The sequence below is a fragment of the Bos grunniens genome, chromosome 2, assembly GCF_055505025.1.
Source record: "Bos grunniens cultivar Pamir isolate PY7600 chromosome 2, Bosgru_T2T1.0, whole genome shotgun sequence".
Lineage (NCBI taxonomy): Eukaryota > Metazoa > Chordata > Mammalia > Artiodactyla > Bovidae > Bos > Bos grunniens.
The window spans coordinates 57463241-57481161 of NC_141166.1; the positions used below are offsets into that span (position 1 = coordinate 57463241).

At 40.8% G+C, this 17921-nt stretch overlaps 2 long non-coding RNA genes across 3 annotated transcripts in view; both read left to right on the top strand.

Annotated features, from left to right (window-relative positions):
• The window catches only part of LOC147378126 (uncharacterized), a 280055-nt gene that overhangs the window by 66881 nt on the left and 195253 nt on the right, over positions 1-17921 (top strand). The window lies entirely within an intron of this gene.
• LOC147378127 (uncharacterized) overlaps positions 2349-17921 on the top strand; it is a 29297-nt gene continuing 13724 nt past the window's right edge. The window contains exon 1 of the long non-coding RNA XR_015144811.1: positions 2349-2530. This is a non-coding gene — a long non-coding RNA (uncharacterized LOC147378127). The remainder of the gene's footprint in view (positions 2531-17921) is intronic.

Genomic DNA, 17921 nt, shown 5'->3' on the forward strand with positions numbered 1-17921 from the left:
TCTTTTTTGGGTGTTAGTTCTAAAAAGTTTGTGACATTGTACAGTAGACAGTGATCAAGACGATCCCCAGGAAAAAGAAATGCAAAAAGGCAAAATGGTTGTATGAGGAGGCCTTACAAATAGTTGAGAAAACAAGAGAAGCTAAAGGCAAAGGAAAAAAGCAAAGATATACCCATGTGAATGCAGAGTTCCAAAGAATAGCAAGGAGAGGTAAGAAAGCCTTCCTCAGTGATCAATGCAAAGAAATAGAGGAAATAATAGAATGGAAAAGACGACATTTTTTCAATAAAATTAGATATACCAAGGAAACATTTCTTGCAAAGATGGGCACAATAAAGGACAGAAATGGTATGGACCTAACAGAAGCAGAAGATATTAAGAAGAGGTGGCAAGAATACACAAAAGAACTATACAAAAAAGATATTCATGACACAGATAACCACGATGGTGTGATCACTTACCTAGAGCCAGACATCCTGGAATGCAAAGTCAAGTGGCCCCTAGGAAGCATCGCTACAAACAAAGCTAGTGGAAGTGAATGAATTCCAGCTGAGCTATTTCAAATCCTAAAAGATGATGCTGTGAAAGTGCTGCACTCAATATGCCAGCAAATCTGGAAAACTCAGTAGTGGCCACAGGACTGGAAAAGGTCAGTTTTTATTCCAATCCCAAACAAAGGCAATGCCAAAGAATGTTCAAGCTACCACACAATTGCAGTCATCTCACATGCTAGCAAAGTAATGCTCAAAATTCTCCAAGCCAGGCTTCAACAGGACATGAAGTGTGAACTTCCAGATGTTCAAGTTGGATTAGAAAAAGCAGAAGAACCAGAGATCAAATTGCCTACATTTGTTGGATCATCAAAAAAGCACAAGAGTTCCAGAAAAACATCAACTGCTTTATTGATTACGCCAAAGCCTTTGTCTGTGTGGATCACAATAAGCTGTGGAAAATTCTTCAAGAGATGGGAATACCGGGCCACCTGACCTGCCTCCTGAGAAATCTGTATGCAGGTTAAGAAGAAACAATTAGAACTGGACATGGAACAACAGATTGGTTCCAAATAGGGAAAGGAGTATGTCAAGGCTGTATATTGTCACCCTGCTTATTTAACTTACATGCAGAGTACATCATGCAAAATGCCGGGCTGAATGAAGCACAAGCTGGAATCAAGATAGCTGGGAGAAATATCAGTAACCTCAGATACGCAGATGACACTGCCTTTATGGCAGAAAGCAAAGAGGAACTAAAAAGCCTCTTGATGAAAGTGAAAGTGGAGAGTGAAAAAGTTGGCTTAAAGCTCAACATTCAGAAAACGAAGATCATGGCATCCAGTCCCATCACTTCATGGGAAATAGATGGGGAAACAGTGGAAACAGTGTCAGACTTTATTTTTCTGGGCTCCAAAATCACTGCAGATGGTGACTGCAGCCATGAAATTAAAAGACGCTTACTCCTTGGAAGGAAAGTTATGACCAACCTAGACAACATATTCAAAAGCTGAGACATTACTTTGCCAAAAAAGGTTCGTCTAGTCAAGGCTATGGTTTTTCCTGTGGTCATGTATGGATGTGAGAGTTGGACTGTGAAGAAGGCTGAGCGCTGAAGAATTGATGCTTTTGAACTGTGGTGTTGGAGAAGACTCTTGAGAGTCCCTTGGACTGCAAGGAGATCCAACCAGTCCATTCTGAAGGAGATCAGCCCTGGGATTCCTTTGGAAGGAATGATGCTAAAGCTGAAACTCCAGTACTTTGGCCACCTCATGCAAAGAGTTGACTCATTGGAAAAGACTCTGATGCTGGGAGTCAGGAGGAGAAGGGGACGACAGAGGATGAGATGGCTGGATGGCATCACTGACTCGATGGACGTGAGTCTGAGCGAACTCCAGGAGTTGGTGATGGACAGGGAGGCCTGGTGTGCTGCGATTCATGGGGTCGCAAAGAGTTGGACATGACTTAGTGACTGATCTGATCTGATCTGATGCAAGATTCAGCGATATGTCTTTTGCTTTGAAAGGAATTTCCCAGCATGTCCCTGACCACTGGACCCCTAACAATTTCACTGAAGTGGCAGGTCCTGAGTCTTCAGATGGTTTATCTTTCACCCTCTGGAGCATATGTCTTACCAAGGCCTTCAATGTACTAGTCATCTCATCTTCTCTTGTCCAGTCATTATGATGTCATTGATGTAGTGAATGAATGTGATGTTCTGTGGGACATGAAGGTGATTCAGATCTTTTAAAGCAAAATTATGACAAAGGGTAAAGAGTACTAACATAACCCTGAGAGAAAGTTGAAAATTTTAATGTTGTTTATCTCACATGAATGTGGATCATTTTCATCTTTTTTAGGTGGACTGAAAAAGAACACATTGTACAGATCAATGGCTGCATGACATGAACCTGAAGTCTTATTAATCCCCTTAGCACAATACCATGTTTGGCATATGATCATGTTTACTACCTGATTCAGTCTGTAATAGTCCATAGTCATTCTCCAGGATCCATCTGTTTTCTGCAGGAGCCACACTGGTGAGTTAAACAGAAATAGAGAGCTCACCACTTCTGCATCATTTAGGTCTTTAATGGTAGCAACACTTTCCACTATATTTATTGGATATGAAACTGTATTTTTACTATTTTTGTTGGGGGCTAGAGACAGTTTCAGAAGTTCCCACTTAGGTTTATTCACTATGATAGCTTTTACCACAGCCCAAGGATCCAGTATAGGGGTTAGTCCAACTGTCACTCTAATTTTAGTAATACTCTCAGGAACTGGCTAAATGACCAGTAAGTGGGTTCTTGGATCCAGTGAGCCAACTATGAGCCAAACTTTAGTGTACTTATTTATTCAGTTCAGTTCAGTCGCTCAGTCGTGTCCGACTCTTTGCAACCCCATGAATTGCAGCACACCAGGCCTCCCTGTCCATCACCAACTCCTGGAGTTCACTCAAACTCACATCCATCGAGTCAGTGATGCCATCCAGCCATCTTATCCTCTGTCGTCCCCTTTTCTTCCTGCACCCAATCCCTCCAAGCATCAGGGTCTTTTCCAATGATTTATTTATTTATTACCTGGCTCCTAAAACAGCACATTAGCAGGGAGCCATGATAATACTTTGGATATCTGGCTATCAGTGTCAACTATTTCTTTGTGTAATAGTTCTAAAAATGTTTGGTTATTTGTAGGCATCTTTCCTTCCCACTTCCTGCTGACATAAATTTCACATGTCTGCACCATTGTATTTGCCACAGAATTTCCCTTCACCAGGATAATCTCCCAGGTCACCAAGAGCGAAATCTTTAGAAATCTTGAGCCACTATTACCTTGTGGCAGGGACAGTCCATGTTCCACCTGCCAGAGAGGGTGATACCTCCTTCATTCCCCAAGTGACTAATAAACTAGTCGCAGACTCCCATTTCCTCATCTACTTTCTCAATCCATTCTCAGTACCTCTTGTGTTAATCTGGATCATCCAAGAGTCAGATTCCAAGATGAGATTGGAATAGCAAGAGATTTATTAGAAGCAATGCCTGTGAGGGAAAAGTAAGGCAGGGAAGGGGTAGGGAATGAAGGTAAGGAAAGTCAGCGTTAGATTTCCACACAGGTCTGACTATGGGTCAATAAGAGAAAAAAAGAAGGAAAGTTGGGGAAAGCATCATAGACTTCATTTTAGTTCTAAGAAAGTTTGGCAAGGTCATTGGGAAATCCAGCATCAAAGTTTGGCATTGGAAGAGTCCTGTGCCTCTTAGGAACAGGCCTGCCTTAGTTTCCTCACCTTGCTCTGTCATTAACTGGAAATTTACTCAATGATAAAGAATCTGCCTGCAATGTGGAGGTACAGGAGGTGTGGGTTTGATCCCTGGGTCAGGAAGATCCCTTGGAGAAGGAAATGGAAACCCACTCCAGTATTCTTGCCTAGGGAATCCCATCCACAGAGAAGCCTGTTGGGCTACAGTCTATGGAATCACAAAGAGCTGGACATGACTGAAGCGACTGAGTGAGTGAGCAATCCAACCCATAGAAAGGCCTTCCCACGTGGTGCTAGCCGTGAAGAATTCTCCTGCCAATGCAGTGAGAGACACAGGTTCGATCCCTAGGTTGGGAAGAATGCCTGGAGGAGGAAATGACACCCTACTCCAGTATTCTTGCTGGGAGAATCCCATGGAGAGAGGAACCTGGTGGGCTACAGTCCATGGGTCACAGAGTTAGACATAATGGAGCATCTGAGCACATTATATTACATTACATTATGGGCCATAGAAAGCAAAGCACATGGCTCCGATGCAATGATGGATTTCAGAGCATGTTAATGAGGATGCCTACAGTCTGGATCTGGAAGACACATTTTCATGGCCACCTCAAAGTAGAACAACTGGAGAATAGTGGGGAAGAATGATCATTCTCTACACAGGAAAAATGAAAAGAGATAATGGATGGAGAATAATAAAAAATGATGATCTCTAGTAAAACAAATTATGTTCTCTTCTCCTGCAGTTGACCTGTCAGAAGTTAACTAATATGGAACTATTGATTGAAAGCTGGTAAATCAGCAAATGTTCACCACATATAGGGATTTCCAGAAAGTAGCAAATACAGATATTTGTACCAGTCCCCAAAAGGAAAGAAGGTGGAAGCAGAGAGCTGCTCCACTGATTCAGATTAGAGGAGACTGTCAATCTATCAACAGGGTTTGGTTTATGGTCTAGAATCTGAGCAATGAGTGAGCAATGTATTCCAGTAAGTGGGTGTTCTGCTGAAATTGAGCTCTGAAGTATTTCTGGAAACTTTGATGTCCATGAAGAGGAAAAACTTCCCATTAAAAGGTGATTAGGAGTGGAGAGCAACTTTGGCAGAAAGGATATGGAGATACACATTTACCTTCTGCTAAAGAAGAGACCCTAAAGAGGAGTGAGCTGGCCTTGCAAATTCCCATATTAGACTAGGGTTGTTCTGAAATAACTAAACTCTGGTTGTTGTTGTTCAGTTGCTCAGTTGTATCCAACTGTTTGTGACCCCATGGATTGCTGCATGCCAGGCTTCCCTGTCCTTCACTATCTCCGGAGTTTGCTCAGACTCATGTCCATTAAGTCAATGATGCCATCCACCATCTCATCCTCTTCAGCATCAGTCCTTCCAGTGAATATTCAGGGTCAACTTCCTTTAGGACTGATTGGTTTGATCTCCTTGCTATCCAAGGGACTCTTAAGAGTCTTCTCCAGTACCACAGTTCAGAAGTATCAATTCTTTGGCACTCAGCCTTCTTTATGATCCAACTATCATATTTGTACATGACTACTGGAAAAACCATAGCTTTGACTATATGAACCTTTGGAAATGTACCCACTACTGAATCTTTTTAGAAAAACAAGCCGTTTAATTCAATTATCCAATTATTATTGAAGGCCTACTATGTCAAGGTACTGTCTCAGTCACTTGGGATATGTCAGTGAAAAAAACAAATTTTTTTCACTGGGACCTCTGAAGCTTAGGTCTTTTCTCTTGGATATCCTCTCACTGGAGAAGAAGAAAGAGTTTTCTTTCTCTTGGCTTTGGGCATGAGGGCCTCAGATCTGGGAGAGAACAGGGGCCTCAAGAAAACACTCAGTGGGGGAATAAGTGAGCCATGTACCATGGGGGCAGGTCAGAAGCCAAAGTGAGAGATGTCCAATAGGAAACTCCTATGGAAGCTCCTTGGCTTGTAGATACTGAGAACTACTACATCTGACATAGGGTTTTAAACTATTAGGGAAGTTCCCCTCTATTACTCTCTAAGCCTCTATGCAAGTCTTGTTAAGGATTACATCCTGGTCTTAGATACCACTGTGTGGAGTTGAATGAAAGGATTGGGGTCTCCATGGTGGTAAAGTTGTACAAGAGGAAGTTTCACTGGCTGACAGTAATGAACCTTGACCTGCAGAGGAATAGAGGAGCAGGCCAGAATCAGTTGATGGGCTGGGGTGCCAAGTCATGGTGGATTTTTGGAATGAGAAAGCCCTTCCTGGGAATTTTTAGGGATACTTGGGAAGCAGAAGCTGGTAAAAATTGGACTTCCTGCAGTCAAGCAGGATTAGAGGCTTGAACTACTGTTGATACCCTAAAAGAAGAGTGACTTCTAGGCTGGAAAGCATTGGGACTTCTGTGTTCCCATGGGCTTCAGGGCTTCAGTGCCCCTGAGGGCTTCAGGGAACACTAAAGATGTTGTTTGTGTGAGAGCTTTAAGAAAGGTTAGAGGTCAGATCATAGAGCATTGTGAATTCAGGGCACTTCAGAGTTCTGTGTCTGATTGTATCTGCACATGTTTTAATTAATAACTGATATGTGTTATTCAGGGCTTCCCAGGTAATGCTAGTGGTAAAGAACTTGCCTGCCAATGCAGGAGACATAAGGTTTGATCACTGGGTTGGGAAGATCCCTTGGAGGAGCAACTCACTCCAGTCTTCTTGTTTGAAGAATCCTGTGGACAGAGGAGCCTGGCAGGCTATAGTCCATGGGATTGCAAAGAGTCAGACACAACTGAAGTGACTTAGCATAGCAATATAGCTCTTATGTGTTACTTGATATTTCTATTAGTTGTCTTCCTATTGTAGCCAACATTTCAGATAATTTTAAGAGAAATATGGGGTAGAATACATCCCCTAGAAACAGTCTATGTAACTAATTTCCCTGAAGAAATGCATCTACTTTGAGATTCTCAAGATGCAGACAGTAGGAAATGCTAAGTTATGTAGTGTCCAATCCTCATTCATTCTTTCTTTCCTCTCAGATAGTTTTGAAAATACTGATATAGCTATACACGTATTGTCATAGATACAAATACACCAAACACAATCACAATTGCTTTACAAAGTATATCACCCCAGTGATAGGAGTGGGAAACTCACAGACTACCTAAGGTATGTTATTATTTAGCATTTTCTGTTCACATCATTCAAGTTTGGTACTTCCACAATGTAGCATGTAAATGTAAGGGACTACACTGGGGCTGTATAGATCAATAAGCTCTGACAATCTGCTAAAGGTGATTCACATATAAAAATGTTTCATATGAAGTTTATAATGCTAGAATCTTATATGCTCTAGAGCCTAAAATTCTTCAGCACAAGGGCATGGACCCTAAACCTCAGGCCCGTTTTCGTTATAAAAGGCCTTCATTATAAGGCCTCTTGTTATAATTCAGATGTCTGGTTTTGGATGTAAGAATCTTTCATGAAGATCACATACAACTCTGAAACTGGATCAGGCCAACTGAACAACAATTATAATAGTCACCAGAAGAGTGAGATTTGACCAAAGTTTGGAAAAGAAGAATGGACTACAGAGGAGCAATCTTCTTTTTCCCGTCCTCTTTGTCAGTTAATTGCAAAAATATGTGGGAAATACAGTGAACAACAGTACTCTGCAGCTCCTACATCAATAGGTAGAGTCTATTTCCCCATCCTCAAGATGAGGTGGACAGCTCTTGTAACTGGCCAACAATGTAATGGAAGTGATATTTTGTGAGTTTTGAACCTAGGCCTTGAGAGACCTCAGCTTCCTCTTTCCTACTCTTGGGACTCTGCAAACGATAGCCTGATCATCCTAAGAGACCATGTGGAGCAAGACTATTCTAGTTGAATTGTCTTAGACCAACCAGTCCTAGGTGACCTGCCAATGACCACAGACACATGAGCAAGCCCAAATGAAAAATTGGCTGAACCTGGTCAAAGCTGTGACCCTCAAGTCAAGCCCTGTCCACATTGCCAAATTGCAACCTGTTTTAAGTGACGACATTTTGGGGAAGTTTTTGTTTTTAATTTTATTTATTTATTTTTGGCTATGCTGAGTTTTTCTTGCTGCACGTGGGCTTTCTCTAGTTGCTGTGAGCAAATGCTAGTCGCTAGTATGTGTGGGCTTCTCATTGTGGTGGCTTCTCTTGTACAGCACAGGCTCTAGAGCACATGGGCTTCAGTAGTTTTGGTGTATGGGCTCAGGAGTTGCAACTCGTGGACTCTAGAGTGCAGGCTCAGAAGTTGTGGCACACATGTTTAGTTGCTCTGCGGCACATGGGATCTTCCTGGACCAGAACTCAAACCCATGTTCCCTGCATTGACTGGTGGACTCTTAACCCCTAAGGTGATGTCCTTGGGGGATATTCCAAGGGATGTCCTTGAGGAAGTTTTTCAAATAGAAAAAACTAACTGATAGCTTTACATATCTCTATGAGTCACACAGCTTAGAAATATTTTATAGTAAATACTCTCCTCAAGGCTCAATGGTAAAGAATCTGCCTGCAATGCAGGAGCCACAGGAGACACAGCTTTGATCTCTGAGTCAGGAAGATGCCATGGAAGAGGGCATGGCAACCCACTCCAGTATTCTTGCCTGGAGAATCCCCATGGACAGAGAAGCCTGATGGGCTACAGTCCATAGGGTCACAAAGAGTTGGACATGACTGAAGCGACAGCATACACACATGCCCTCTCCTCAAAGTTGGTTAAATTTTTATTGTCACTTAAGTGAAAGTCACAAAAAATGCTGATCCACAGAGAAATAAAGAGCTTGCCTCAGAATGTTAATATATACACTGCTCCCTTCATCAAGAAAGTCTTGATGCAAAAAGAACATCAGCTTAATTCAAAGTGTGCCTATGACATCGTTGGTTTCTATTTATAGTTCATATAGGCTCCTCATATTACTGCAAATTGGTAACAAATAGTATATAGACCAATCACAGTCTGTAAACCACACTCTTAATAGCAGTGACCTAAGGCTTAGGAGTAAACAAAACATTTTTTTTCTGTGTGAAAAATCAGATAATAAAAATTTTAGGGTCATACAATCTTTGTAAACTTCATCATTATAGCAAAGAAGAAGCCATAGACAATATGTAATGAGTGGGCATGGCTGTATTCCAATAAAACTATTTTAAAAACAGGCAGGAGGCTAGATTAGTTTTGTGGGCCATAGTATGCTGACACCTGAATCCTAAGCTATTTCTGAGGCTCATCCTCATCAAAGCTTATTATTGGGTCTGTTTTTTATTAGCAAAAGAATATGTATGTGTGTGTATGTTAGTTGCTCAGTCATGTCCGACTCTTTGCGATTCCATGGACTGTAACCCACCAGGCTCCTCTGTCCATGGAGTTTTCCTGGCAAGAATACTGAAGTGGGTAGCCATTCCCTTCTCTAGGGGATCTTCCTGACCCAGGGATTGAACCCAGTTCTTTAACGTCTGAGCCATCAGGGGCCCTCAAAAGAATATAGGCAAAGGCAAAAAGAGAATTGGAAATTGCCTTCATGGAGAGAAGAACAACAAATGCTAAAACAGTTATTTTAGATGTCCCAACACAGAGCCACTCAGAGGGATAAAATAAAGTGTTGAAATATGTAAATAATTATTTTTTAAATATATGGGGGAAAACTGAGCATATACTGCCAATAAAAGCCCTTGGCTAAATCTTGGGGGAAAAAAATAAATATTCCAAGAAGCTTTCTTTTCAAAATGTTGACATCTCAAAGATACAGAACTGCTTAATGGTAGGAAGCTGAAGTATTCCTGCCCTCATTTTTCTTCCCTTGCCTCTCTCCTTGTTTGCTTCCTTTTTTTAAAATTATTTTTTTTCTTTTGCTCTTAACACAGAGGAAAGAATTTCCAGACTCCCTTAAAAGCAACCAGTATTGCATTCTTGAAGAGCAGGTTCATAAGAGCAGCTATTAATAATTTATGGCTCCCTTATTTGATTCTCCTTCAGTGTAGTTCAGGGAGAGTACATTTCTGTGTCATTATAGTATTAGACAACAATCTGTCTTTAGATTTACCTTGTAAATGGGCAGGTTATGCCCCTGTGAGGGAGTTTCAGGAAGCTGCTCCTGCTGCTGCTAAGTCGCATCAGTCGTGTCTGACTCTGTGCGACCCCACAGACGGCAGCCCACCAGGCTCCCCCATCCCTGGGATTCTCCAGGCAAGAACACTGGAATGGGTTGCCATTTCCTTCTCCAATGCCTGAAGGTGAAAATTGAAAGCGAAGTCCCTCAGTTGTGTCCGACTCTTCCTGACCCCATGGACTGGCCAGGCTCTTCTGTCCATGGGATTTTCCAGGCAAGAGTACTGGAGTGGGGTGCCATTGCCCTCTCCAGGTTTCAGGAAGAGGCACAATAAAAAGAGTTGTCAACCATCACCATCATTTCTCAAAAAGCATACTGGGCAGATTTCCAAATTCCTGTTACATTCTGTTTTTTAAAAAATATAAGATGATCAGCTGCTTTGACAAATATAGTCCTCCCCAATTAACAACAGCTGCTATCAAAATCATTAGAGTGAAAGAAAAATATCTAAAGTACTGTGTGTTCTGTTTAATGAGATATGAAATGCTAAACTATTTCTTAAGGAGCTCAGGCTCCTTAACCCAAAGTGTGAGGTAGCTTTGCAAATGGTTTCCTTTATTTAATATTCACTCCAATTTTTGATTAAGCCACTGAAATGCTCTAGCAGAATGCATAGATGGAAAGAATGACACATTTAAAAAAAAAAAAAGCCCTTGTCAGTTATTAACAATTTGATTTAGTTCTTCCTTTTTATGGCCATCGCTGAAGCACCAGTAACCAAAATGAAGTTCAATCCTGTTGTGATTTCTAACTGAAGCAAGAACCAGAAAAGGCATGACAATACACCCTCCCACATTCATAGGAAGATTATGTCTCCCTCTCTTTCCAAAGAGCTGAGACAAAATTGCACTATAGAATGATAAATGCAAGGTGGAAATATGTATACAAAGTATTGTTTCATTCAATGGAAGTAGTGAAGGACTCTGTTAGGCTGAGCAAGAGAAGACTTCCCTGAGGAGGAGAGTTTGTGCTGAGTGATGAAAAAATGATAGAATTCACAACAAAGGGAGAAGCAGGAGCAATCACTCTAGTAAAGTATGCTGTGAACGTGGAGGTCATGTAGAGGGCTGTTAGGAGATTTTAGCCCTAGTGTTAGTAGAACTAAAAATAGGAATGGATAAGTATGAGAGGTGTTGAGGAAATGGAATGATAGGTAGAGTTTAATGATATAGGAGAAGGTGAAGATGACTTCCAAGTGTCTAAGTGTGAAAGAATCTTCAGTTCAGTTGCTCAGTCGTGTCTGACTCTTTGCGACCCCATGAATCGCAGCATGCCAGGCCTCCCTGTCCATCACCAACTCCCAGAGTTCACTCAAACTCACATCCATAGAGTCGGTGATGCCATCCAGCCATCTCATCCTCTGTCATCCCCTTCTTCTCCTGCCTCCAATCCCTCCCAGCATCAGTGTCTTTTCCAATGAATCAACTCTTCGCATGAGGTGGCCAAAGTATTGAAGTTTCAGCTTTAGCATCAGTCCTTCCAATGAACACCCAGGACTGATCTCCTTTAGGATGGACTGGTTGGACCTCCTTGCAGTCCAAGGGACTCTCAAGAGTTTTCTCCAACACCACAGTTCAAAAGCATCAATTCTTCGGTGCTCAGCTTTCTTCACAGTCCAACTCTCACATCCATACACGACCACTGGAAAAACCATAGCCTTGACTAGACCGACCTTTGTTGGCAAAGTAATATCTCTGCTTTTTAATATGCTATCTAGGTTGGTCATAACTTGGAAAGAATCTTAGGTCTTATTTATTCCATTCCTGACCCAGCACATGAGTCTCAAGCCACAGAATTCCCAAATGTTAGCACAGTAACCTCTGTTGGGACCCTTCCAAGAGGGGATGCCCTCTGCCTCACAAGGCAACAGTCTGCTCCATTCTGAACAGCTTGGATTTTAGAGAGAGCTTTTTTGCATTGACCTGAAATCTGGCTGCCCTTAAATTCTACCCATTGGTCTTAATTTTTTTATTCAGCAAAGAATAGGGCTATTTTCTTAGTTCTGAGTCCTCTATATTCTTATAAGTAACTATTTAGTCTCTTTTTAGTGTTGTCTAGATTTCTTCTCTCAAAACATTCTCAAGGATTCAGGAAAATTCTGACAAATCTCTATTAGTCACAATGCTGAAATATATAAAAAGCAGCTTTTCGCATTTCTCCAGAGGTTGCATTTGGTGTTAGAAACATTTAGTGCCATCATCTTAAAACGTGAAGCTTTCTGACTGAAGGTCTTAGCATATCAGCCTTTTCAGCAGCCACAATGAAAAAAATAAGAGGATGAAACAAATGTTGGAGAAATAATAGAATGAATACTTAAAATATCATTCATCAAGGGGTTATGCCCTTTCTGCCTTAGTCATTTGAAGTAACAGTCTTTTATTACTACAGGAGAAAACAAGATATGGCTAGATTCATATAAAGTCAACATTAGACTAAGAGAATAAATTAATGTCACAAATGAAAGTTAAGATGATCTTGTCTAGTCCCTTCTTTTTATAGACTAGGCAACAGATGACTACATGATGATGACAAATAGTAAAACTATTTGCTAAAACCATTTTGAGAATAGTTGATGGGTAACTAGACATTCCTATCATGCCATACAGATTATTTTCTAGTCACAAAGGAAAATGTCAGTGTACAAGGGAGGGATATGGTAGTTATCACACTAAAATGAAAGTTTCACCTCTCTAATAACAGTTCACCCAGAAATTATCTTCTGATGGGATTTTAATATAGAGTACCTAACATCATCTATGATGCAATCTAGGCAAAAATATCTAATTGAAATACATGAAGTCCAACAAATGTTGCTGAGACAACCAGATATCCACATATGAAAGAATGAGTTTGGATTCCTCATACCACATACAAAAATTAACTCAAAGTGGACCAAAGACCTAAATATAAACACTTAAAACTATAAAACCTTTAGAATGAAGCAGAGATGTAAATCTTTGTGATGTTAGATTAGGCAATGGTTTCTTAACTATGATAGCAAAAGCACAAGAAGCTCAAGCAAAAAATAAAAAAAATTCATCAGAATAAAATATTTTTGTATTAAAAATCATTATCAAGAAAGTAAAAACATAACATACAGAGTGAGGGAAAATTTTGCAAATCATATATCTGATAAGGGTATGGTATCCAGAACATACAAAGAAACAACCTGATTTTAAAGTGAGCGAAGGATTCTAATAGACATTTCTTTAAAGAAGATATACAAATGGCCAATAAGCCCCTGAAAATATACTCAACATCATTAGTTATTAGGAAAATGTAAATCAAAATCACAGTGAGGTACTTCAAACCTTCCCTGGTGGCTCAGACGGTAAAGCCTCTGCCTACAATATGGGAGACCCAGGTTCGATCCCTGGGTCGGGAAGATCCTGCAAAGAAGGAAATGGCAACCCACTCCAGTACTCTTGCCTGGGAAATCCCATGGATAGAGGAGTGTAGTAGGCTACAGTTCATGGGGTTGCAAAGAGTTGGAAATGACTGAGCGTCTTCATTTTCACTTCACACTCACTAGGGTGAATGGGATTTTTATAAAAATGGAAAATAGGTGTCAGTGATGATGTAGAAAAATTGGAACACTGTACGTTGCTGTTGTTGTTTTTTAGTCACTCAGTCCTGTCCAGCTCTTTTGCAACCCCGTGGACTATAGCCCACCAAACTCCTCTGTCCATGGGATTTCCCAGGAAAGAATACTGGAGTGGGTTGCCATTTCCTTCTCTGCGGGATCTTCCTGACTCAGGGTCGAGCTGGCAGCTTCTGCCACATCTTCTGCATTGCTGGCAGTTTCTTTACCATTAAGCCACCGGAGAAGCCATATATTGCGGAGGGGAAAAATAAATAAAATAGTGCAGCTACTTTGGAAAACTTTTTGGCAGTTCCTCAAAAATTAATGATAGAGCTACCGAATGACGCAGCAATTCCATTCCTAGGTATGTAACCAAAAGACTTGAAAATCTATGTTCACATAAAAATATGTATGCTGCTGCTGCTGCTAAGTCACTTCAGTTATGTCCGACTCTGTGCAACCCCAGAGATGGCAGCCTACCAGGCTCCCCAGTCCCTGGGATTCTCCAGGCAAGAACACTGAAGTGGGTTGCCATTTCCTTCTCCAATGCGTGAAAGTGAAAAGTGAAAGTGAAGTCGCTCAGTCGTGTCTGACTGCAGCCTTCCAGGCTCCTCTGTCCATGGGATTTTCCAGGCAAGAGTACTGGAGTGGGGTGCCATTGCCTTCTCCAAAAATATGTATAGGAATTGTCATATCAGCCTTATTCATAATAGCCAGAAAGTAACTCAAATGTCCATCAGCTGAAGAATGGATAAGCATAGTTTGGTACCATGGAATATTATTCAACATAAAAAGTAATAATGTACTTATTATGCTTGCTTAGTCACTGTTGTGTCCGACTCTTTGTGACCCTATAGACTGTAGCCCACCAGGCTCCTCGGTTCATGGTATTTTCCAGGCAAGAATACTGGAGTGGGTTGCTATTTCTTCTTACAGGGGATCTTTCTGACCTAGGGATTGAACCCGAGTCTCTTGTGTTTCCTGCATTGGCAGGCAGATTTTTTTACCACTGAGCCACCTGGGAAGCAATTTACTGATACATGTCACAACAAAAATGAACCTTGAATACATTAGGCTATGTGAAAGAAGACAGATACAAAAAACAGGAAAGACCTCATATTACATGATTCCATTTATGTGAAATGTCCAGAACAAGCAAATTAATAGAAAGAGAAATTAGGTTAGTTTTACCAAAGGATTAGGAAGATATTGAGAGAGATATGGTTTTTGTTTGGGGAATGGTGGAAGTATCCTGTAATTAGTGGTGATAGTTGCACAACACTGTGAATACACTAAAATCCACTAAATAGTAGACTTTAAAAAAAATTTTATTTATTTTATTTTTGGCTCTGCTTGGTCTTTTTTTTTTAATTTAATTTTATTTTTAAACTTTACATAATTGTATTAGTTTTGCCAAATATCAAAATGAATCCACCACAGGTATACATTGTTGTTGCATGCAGGCTTTCTCTAGTTGCAGCAAGTGCGGGCTATTCTATAGTTCCAGTGCACAGGCTTCTCGTTGCAGAGGCTTCTCTGGTTGCAGAGCATAGGCTTTAGTGTGTGTGGGTTTCAGCAGTTGCAGCTGCCGGGTTCTAGAGTACAGGCTCAGTAGTTGTGGCTCATGGGCTTAGTTGCTCCACATCATGTGAGATATTCCCAAATCAGGGATCAAACTTGTGCACCTGCACTGGCAGGCAGATTCTTTACCACTGAGCCACCAGGGAAGCCCCTGCTTATTATTTTTCATGTGGTCATGTAGGATTCTGTTGTTGAATGTACCATACCTTATTTAGCCAGATGCCTTTTAATGGACTTCCATGTTGTTTGTAGTTGCCTGACTCTAAGCAGTGCTGTTGTAAATGAACAATTTTGATGGATATAGGAGAGAATGATTTCTACAGATTTTGTACCAGTTGGAGGAGAGGTTGAAGGGTCTGTGACCTTCTGTCAGCTGTAAATAAGCTAGCTATTTTCTCTCATCTTCACTAGATGGTACCCATATTACCAATCTTTTTCATCTTTGCCAGTCAGTCTGAGAGACTTAAACAAATTATTGTGCCTTCTTGTTTTAATCGGAAAATTTTTAAAGTTTTAATGAACATTCCGTATTGTTAATTCTTCTGTAATTTGCCTGTCCATGTAATCTGGAATTTACATTGTGGTCTTCATTTTTAGTTTATTTTTAAGGGGAATTTATACATCAAATAATAACATATAATGTCAATATTTAATATCTAAACTTTCCCCCATAATATCCTTGAGGGTAGGCTTTCTCCATGAAGCTCTTACTCCCACTGAACAGACTTCTCTCTCAACTGTCCTCACCAATTTAAAAGGCATGTGCACATATGCCTGAACTTCTGCTGGTATCCCCACTGGATATCTATAAATAGATATGTCAGTAAAATGTGTACTTACTAAAGACACATTTATTCAAAATGAAAATACAGTGTTAGATATTACAGATTATTTATTAATGGAAAGATGTTCAAGATAAGGAGTATGCTGTGTAAGTAACAAGTAGCATAATCAATTTAGAAGGCCAGCACATATATACAGAAATTTATTAATCTAAGACTAGAAGTTTGGAGGAGAATCCTTCGGTGAGCTTTTCAAAAAGAAAGAAGCTACATACAATCTTTCTGTCTTTCTGCCTCTGTAACCCTCCTTTGTAGCTGAGCCCTCTCCCCAACCTACATATCATAGTGGTGGTTCTTAAGTTGGCTGTGAGTTGGAGTCACATGGAGTGCTCTAAAAACTACTCATTCCGAGCCCTACTCTAGAGGTTCTGAAGCAGTTGCCTTGTGATTGGGATTTTTTTAAAGCGCCACAGATGATTTTAATGTGCAGCCAGGTACTCAGCCCCTATCATGACTTTGGGAGTAATATAAACTTAGACGGGAGAACTGTAATGACTTCTAACTCAGGGCATGCTAACTTTGCTGGTTCTTACCTTACAAAAACTGGGCTTCTGCCTTTTTCCCAGCACAAAGTGCCTTACTTTACACTTTTTTAAAAGTGGAATATTTCCTCCTTGTTCCCAAGGGTACTGCTGCTACATAATAGTGTTTTCCTTTCTGGACTTTTACAAATTACTTATTCTTAGATCCACACATGTACTTCTTGGGACTACTATGATGCTGAACCCTACCTTGGGTTACCTCTTGATGCTTTGCACTGTACTCTGTGTATCCTGCTTTACTTGGCAGATAGTTATTTACTCATTTGCAGCTGGATTCTTCCTTATGGAGCCTGACTCATCCCTGGAGACATGACTCACTCCAGACCTCAGCGAGCACCCCTCTTCCCCAAATGTGAAGTTTGCTTTTCTTTGCCTGATGATGTTATTTTATATGATCTATAGTTAATGTTGTCAGAGGGGTATATGAGAAACTGCCAATGGAGGTTATAAAAGTTTAAAATCAAAATTAGGGAGTGAAATTTCCAGAGAAAGTTGAGTTGAGTTCAGTTCAGTTGTTCAGTCCTGTCCGACTCTTTGTGACGCCATGGACTGCAGCACAGCAAGTCTCCCTGTCTATCACCAACTCACAGAGCTTACTCAAACTCATGTCCATTGAGTCGGTGATGCCATCCAATCATCTAATCCTCTGTTGTCCCCTTCTCCTCCCACCTTCAATCTTTCCCAGCAGCACCAGGGTCTTTTCTAAGGAGTCAGTTCTTCGCATCAGGTGGCCAAAGTATCGGAGTTTCAGCTTCAGTATCAGTCCTTCCAATGAATATTCAGGACTGATTTCCTTAAGGATGGACTGGATGGATCTCCTTGCTGTCCAAGGGACTCTCAAGAGTCTTCTCCAACACCACAGTTCAAAACCATCAATTCTTCGACACTTAGCTTTCTTTATAGTCCAACTCTCATATCCATACATGACTACTGGAAAACCCATAGCTTTGATTAGATGGACCTTTGTTGGCAAAGTAATGTCTCTACTTTTTAATATGCTGTCTAAGGTGGTCATAACTTTTCTTCCAAGGAGCAAGCATCTTTTAATTTCATGGCTGCAGTCATCATCTGCAGTGATTTTGGAGCCCAGAAAAATAAAGTCAGCCACTGTTTCCACTGTTTCCCCATCTACCTGCCATGAAGTGATGGGACCAGACGCCATGATATTCATTTTCTGAATGTTGAGTTTTAAGTCAACTTTTTCACTCTCCTCTTTCACTTTCATCAAGAGGCTCTTTAGTTCTCCTTCACTTTCTGCCATAGGGTTGTGTCATCTGTATATCTGAGGTTATTGATATTTCTCCCAGCAATCTTGATTCCAGCTTGTGCTTCATCCAGCCCAGTGTTTCTTATGATGTACCCTGCATATAAGTTAAATAAACATGGTGACAATATACTGCCTTGATGTACTCCTTTTCCTATTTGGAACCAGTCTGTTGTTCCATGTCCAGTTTTAACTGCTGCTTTCTGACCTGTATATAGGTTTCTCAAGAGGCAGGTCAGGTGG